Source organism: Rutidosis leptorrhynchoides, chromosome 2, assembly GCF_046630445.1.
Source record: "Rutidosis leptorrhynchoides isolate AG116_Rl617_1_P2 chromosome 2, CSIRO_AGI_Rlap_v1, whole genome shotgun sequence".
Lineage (NCBI taxonomy): Eukaryota > Viridiplantae > Streptophyta > Magnoliopsida > Asterales > Asteraceae > Rutidosis > Rutidosis leptorrhynchoides.
In genome coordinates this window covers 2,461,964-2,469,064 of record NC_092334.1, presented here as the reverse complement: position 1 = coordinate 2,469,064, position 7,101 = coordinate 2,461,964, and positions in this window count along the sequence as shown.

Genomic DNA, 7,101 nt, shown 5'->3' with positions numbered 1-7,101 from the left:
CAACCGAGCTTTAAAACGTATTCTAGAGAAAACCGTAGGATCAAATCCGAAGGAATGGTCCATTAAATTGGAGGATGCACTCTGGGCTTTTAGAACAGCCTACAAAACTCCAATTGGAACCACACCTTTTAGACTTGTTTATGGAAAAGCATGTCATCTTCCAGTAGAAATTGAACACAAAGCATTTTGGGCTTTGAAGACATGTAATCTTGATTTACATGAAGCCGGACGTCTACGATTAAGTTAACTAAACGAATTAGAAGAATTAAGACATGAAGCATACGAAAATTCGTTAATCTATAAAGAAAGAACGAAGAAATGGCATGATAAAAGAATCAGAAGTTCAAAAGAATTTAAAGAAGGAGACAGAGTTCTTCTTTTCAATTCACGATTCAAGCTATTTCCTGGAAAATTGAAATCAAGATGGTCTGGACCATTCATAGTCAAAAGAGTTTTCCCATACGGAACGATAGAATTAATAAATTCAAATGGGATGGAATTTAAAGTTAATGGTCACAGAGTTAAACACTACATAGATAGTCCGATGGAAGTCGACAACGAAGTTAATCACAATTTCGACACCACAGCTAACTAAGTGTGGGGAGAATCAAGTCTTTAAAGGATAATATGTATTTCTGTTTGAGTTAGATTGTCTGTTTTCGTGTAGTTCTCGAAAATGGAACCCGAATGGTCTTTCCCTAGCAGACCCTAAAGAACTAGTCTTCTCCCCACATTCTGATTTTTTATTTTTTTAGGTTTTTACAAAATGAAGACTGCCTGTGAACTAAACCATGGTCTAATGCTACACGCTTTGATCACTAAACGTAATAATGACACACTACCGAGTGAAATAGTATCAGTAATCAGAGAAAGATTGGACGGAGTTAGAAAAGAATCCAGATGCGAAGATAATAAGTTACAATTTGGTAAAGGAAAATCAAAATCCGCAGCGAAAAGAAGAGCACGACACCTAGAAAGATGTCACAAATGTGGAAAATGGTCACATGTAGGTAAATGTTCAAATAATCAAACCTATTCAAATACCGAATTTGTTACTTTATGCAGAGACAGACCGTTCATATGTTTAGAAGAAAAGACACTGAATGCTCGAGGTTACGCCTATGTAGCTATGGAAAACCAATTAAACCGACTATCTTATGAATGAGATAGATCATATAACTAAGTATACTATCTCACAGGTATGTTTGTACAGTCTTTATTTTTATTTTTTATTTTTAACCTTTTGATAATAAACGCTAATTTGTTCGCTATAAAGTATTAAATTGGTATTGAATAAAATTAGGTTTGGCGACCGAAATTATTGATATCATTCAAAAATTTATTACATCACTGCGAAATTTAACGTTTATTCTTAAGGTATAAATATCTTTAAACAATCAACCCAAAATATTTCAAAAATTCGTCATGAGTTAAATTAGGTCATGGAATCGAAATTACTTTACCGAAAAGAGGGGCGCATATTTTTGATAATATTTGATTGATTAAAGTGGGATAAAAAAACCAAAAAGATTTTTAATTTTATTTTTACCATGTTTTTAAAATTAATATATAAATCTTAAATTAAAATTGTAAACTTTGTAAAATCAATATATTTAAAATTGTAAATATTTGAAAAAATTAATATAAGTTTGGTGTGAATTTATAATATGAATTTTTAAATTAAGTTTGGTGTGAATTTTTAATTTTTAAAATATGAATTTTTAATTTTATGCATTTCAAATTTTAAGTTTGGTGTGAATTTTTAATATTAATTTTGAATTTTATATTTAAATTGTGTGAATTTAAAAACAAAAATTTACTTTATCTCATTAAGTTAAAAATATGATTTTTAAAATTCGTCGTAAGTTGAAGACTAGGTCTTTAAACCGAAATTGCTTTACCCAAGGGAGGGACGAGAACTTTTAGTATCATTATTTTTAATCTTATTGAATTAAAGTATGCCAAAAACATTAAAAAACCCCAAAAATCTTAGCTTTTGAAACAATCGCTACAAAAAGACAAATTTTAAAATTTTGTCGAAGGACGGACTAGGACATCGATCCGAAATGACCTCGTCCTAAATAACAAGGGAAACAAAATTTTAAAATTAATTACTTAATTGTTTTAATTAGTATAAGATATTTAAAAAATATATATATATATATATATATACAAACTCCGCGACTAGCGGAGTTTGAAGAGCAAAAACCCCGCGACTCGCGGAGGGACCAAATTACAGAAAAAAAAAAAAAAATCTGAACGAACAGCTCAAACCACACACCACAAAAACACATACAGCTAAAATACTGCGCGAAAAAACCCGAAAAACACCCCCAAAATCACAATTTTTAACCGTTAATCATCAAATCTTTTACTAAAATCATGTTGAGAAGGATTCTATCAAGGAATTACTCAAGAAAAACGGTAAATTTCTACACCTAAACACCATTTAATCCGAAAATTAGTGTTCTTGAGTAATTTTTTCCCCAATTTGATTTTGATGCTTTTTAGTGTAATTATGCTTAAATTGTTTATGTATTATGCTTGTATAACCTAGATTGATGCTATTTAACATGATTAGAAGCCTTAAACTTCAAATTTTAAGTAATCTAGGGTTTGTGTTCTTGAGCAATTTGGGGATTTTTGATATAAACAGGTTATGGCCGATTTTTGTCATGAATTGTTGCTAAATTAAGTAGTGTAACATGTTTAGGTAGTTAAATGATCCAAACTTTGAGCCTAAACATGATTTTGAGAATTAAAGTGGACTTTTTCAAGTCTAAAAATTCATGAACTTGATTTTTGAGAGATAATGCCATTTGAAACTTGTTTAATTGCTAGTAATGATTATTTTGACATGTTATTTGAGTTGAATGCTTATGAACTTGGCGAACATTTTCGTATATGCTTATTTGAAAAAGTGTAGATTTGATAAAAATGTGAAAATGAGCTTAAGTTTGATATAAATTGATCATGTCATTGTAATTATTTTGATTGATGATTTTGCTGACACTAATGCATGTTTGGATGCACAAAAATTGTGTTTGATGTGTTTTGCAGACTGAAAGGGGTGAATCTTCATCCCAAGCTCGTAATGCTCCTGCTGAGAATGCGGAACAACAGGAGGTAGATAACTACTACAAGCAAGATATACCTCATCCAGTCATGACATTTTCTGATATGCACTTGGAAGATTTGCATCCGAACCTGAGATTTGACAGACTTTGGATAGATTATCTAAAATACCAAAGGGGTTTGCATACTCTTCATTCTAAAGTTGTTGAGGTACCTAGGGTCATAGAATGGGGACCATTAGAAGCTGTAGAATTGGCTGGGCCAATTAGGGAATTACTTGCACAGAGGTATGGTAATTCTACTTTTAATGACTGGGTACGTTTATTCACCATGCGTAGACCTGCATATAAAGTATGGTGTGAAGAATTGTTGTGTAGTATAGAATTAAATGATCGGGTAGCTAGTTTAACCGATCGATCTTTTATTAGATTTTTGTTAGGAGGTTCGATGCGCCACATATCTTTACTAGACATGACTCAGGCTTTACGTATATATACGCCTGAGGAATTACCATCTGCTGATTGTAGAGGGTTGATACTAAATGGTAGAAAGATAGATGAAAATTTTGATACACATGGTGTATGGAGTCAAATGACAAGCCATCACCGATTCAAAGGGGGAAATTACTCTTATTTAGATATAGATAGAACTGAATTAAGAGTAATTCATAGGTTTTTAGCTAATTCGATTACACAAAGAGGTAAGAACAAGGAAAAGGTAAATGAACAGGATTTGTTTTACCATATGTGTATTCGAGACCCACAAAGCGCTGTAAGTATACCTTATTGTGTGGGTTATTATTTATCAGCTATGGTTAGGGGGATGAGACCGCATAGCATAATAGGAGGTGGTATTTTTATTACTTTGATTGCTGAATATCTCGGTGTGGATATAAGTCGGGGGGATTATTAGTAGAAGAACCAGAACCCCGCGATACAATAGGTTTAAATGTATACCATGGTGCGAAAGTTTTGAAGAGGCGAAATAACGCCGCAGTACAATACCATGGTAGACATCCACAGGTTGAGAGAAACCAACAGCAAGGTAATGTAGGAGGGGGAAATGAAATGCAAGAAATGCAAAGGTTTATAACTTCACAGGAGTACGAAAATGCTAGACAGAGAGCATTTGAAGACTGGCAAGTTCATCAAAACCAAATCATAGCTCATTGCCAACATATAGGTAGAAACTATATTCCTACTCCAAAACCCATATTCCCTCCCTGGTCTATAGAGATGCAACCACCGTATCCTACGTATAACCCTGCCGAAGCATTTTATAGCACCTATGGTTATGCATGGAACCCCTATTAGTATCAGTATCATCCCTAGTCTACTTAGTTTTATTTATTTTGTAATTTGTAATGTTGATACGTTTAATACTTATGTTAATATTGTAATAGTTTTTATAATTTTCTAACTTTTATTCTTAGATTTTAATAATTTTTGAATGTGGGGTAATATACCAAACTTCAAAAATATGTATATATGTTTGCAGTTTATCTTATGTACACAACAGGGTAAAACAATGCATTTTCAAAGACTGGCATTAAGTTCAGCAAAAGCAACTAATTTTGACGACAAGATGCAAAATATATGTGAAATAACAACAAGACGGAATGAACAAATGATGTGCACCATTTATCATTCAGCAAACAAACGCCAATATATTTGGAAACTTTGGTAAAATTTAATCATTTTCACACAAATCACCCTCAATAATTTAAATTGTTACTGATTTCTTGCAAATAAGGGCATTGCAAGATCTTAAGTGTGGAAAGGGGTTAAATTCTTTAGGATTTTAAAATTTTTATCTTAAACACTGGGTTACCATTAAAAATACTAGTAAAGCAGTAGTTGTATTAGAATCTAGTGCTCTCTGATAATAAAGAACAGCCCTAGTCTTATATACTGACTACTCAATTCTAGTAAAAATTTTCAAAATTTTCAATTAAATGAACTCAAAATCATGTTTATACATATTTATGAACGATAAAACTAGGTTTTAACACCGAAATTATTGTTACCTCAGAAAGGACATAAATTGAGAAACAAACCAAAATGTTAAAATTCATTTAAAATGGAATAGAGGACAATAAAAAAGAAAATAAAAGCCAAGTGTGGGAAAATTTACCAAGTTATCTTAAACATATGTCACATATATCTGTAACAAATAACTGAAAATACTTTTACTTTGGACTAAACTAAACTGTTTTACCCGATGAAAGAAAAGAAGAGATGGATCTACATGATGAATCAATTCCATCATTAAAAGGAAGTAAAGTCTTCCGAAAAAGACACGCGCTTCTTGATTTAGGTCAAGAAGTTGTCGTCCAGAACAGCTGTAGGTTGACGAAAAACCCAGAAAAGTCATCACTAAAATCAGTAGGAAATCCACGGACCTCAGCATTAAACAGGGTCGCCAAGTGGTCAGATTTATCCTAACCATGAGAAGGATTTATCTCGTAAAATAGGGGGCACCATGCAAATTAGCTGGATAAGACTAATGAATCAGATCCACAGAAAGGATAATCTCCTTAAAAGATCAAAAATCAGCTTTTAAGCCTGATATTACTCAATCCTTGAGATTGACCTTAAAGATTGAGAATTACAAACTCATGGAATTCAATGATATCTAAACTCGAGCTTGAACGAGAAAATATTTTGATCAAAATTATAAACCGATTTGTTTTCTGAAATCCCTATTTTCAATGCGTTCATTACCATTGAACGTAAAATCCTAGGAATTCACCTGGAATTCATTAGGTCACCTGAACTAAATCGGGTGTCAACCGTAAGAACGGTGGTTGCATAGTGGTCAAAGACAGGACCTTGTGCCAGACCGAAAAATCATAAGGGTAAGCTTTACTATTGCTCCTACCAAGGATAGTAATTGCGTCCGACACGTTATAGACCATAATTAAAAGCATGTCAGGGGACATTGCCTTAACAGTTGCTTGTTCAATGCTTTCCTTTACAACCGGACGGTAGTTTACCGAAAGGTAATATACGGGACAAGTAAACTGGATGTGTTGCTTTCCAAATACAAGGTTCGCAAGTGGGTGACACAAAACCATAAGTTTTGAGCTAAAATTTTCAAATCTGAAACCCACCAAACCCACAAAAATATTTTGCAAACACCGGTGAAGGGTTATTCCGGAAAACTTATCTAGGGTAAAAACTAGATTTAATTTTCAAAAGATCAAATGTTTTCATAAAGATCCAATTTCCTTAATGGATCTAAATTTTTATAGTCATGTGGGACTGTAAACCATATCGTTACTACCATTATTTATACCGCCGTATAGAAATCACTGATGTACAAAGTGTGAAGAATAAAGAAGTGATTCTAGTATTTCAAGACGATATTGCTTGAGGACAAGCAACGCTTAAGTGTGGGAATATTTGATAATGCTAAAAACGAACATATATTTCATAGCATTATTCCTCAAGAAAGACAAGCTTTTAGTTGCAATTGTTCTATTTACAAGTGATATTCGTTTAAATAATAAAAGGTGAAGACAAAAGACAGATTCGACGAATTGAAGACGCAAACGACCAAAAAGCTCAAAAGTACAAAATACAATCAAAGAGGTTCCAATTATTGATAAGAAACGTCTCGAAATTACAAGAGTACAAGATTCAAAACGCAAAGTACAAGATATTAAATTGTACGCAAGGACGTTCGAAAATCCGGAACCGGGACCAGAGTCAACTCTCAACGCTCGACGCAACGGACTAAAAATTACAAGTTAACTATTTATATAAATATAATATAATATAATATATAATTAATTATATAAATTATATATATATATATATATATATATATATTATATTTATATAATAAACCGTCGGTAAACAAAGAGCCAAATTGGAGTGAGCTGTATTTACAAACTCCGCGACTCGCGGAGTTTGAAGGCAAAAAGGGCCGCGAGTCGCGGAGCCCCAAATTCTGAAACTCCGTATAAAAGCAAACGAATTCTGATCGCAAAAAAAAAACATATATATCCATCCTCTCTATATC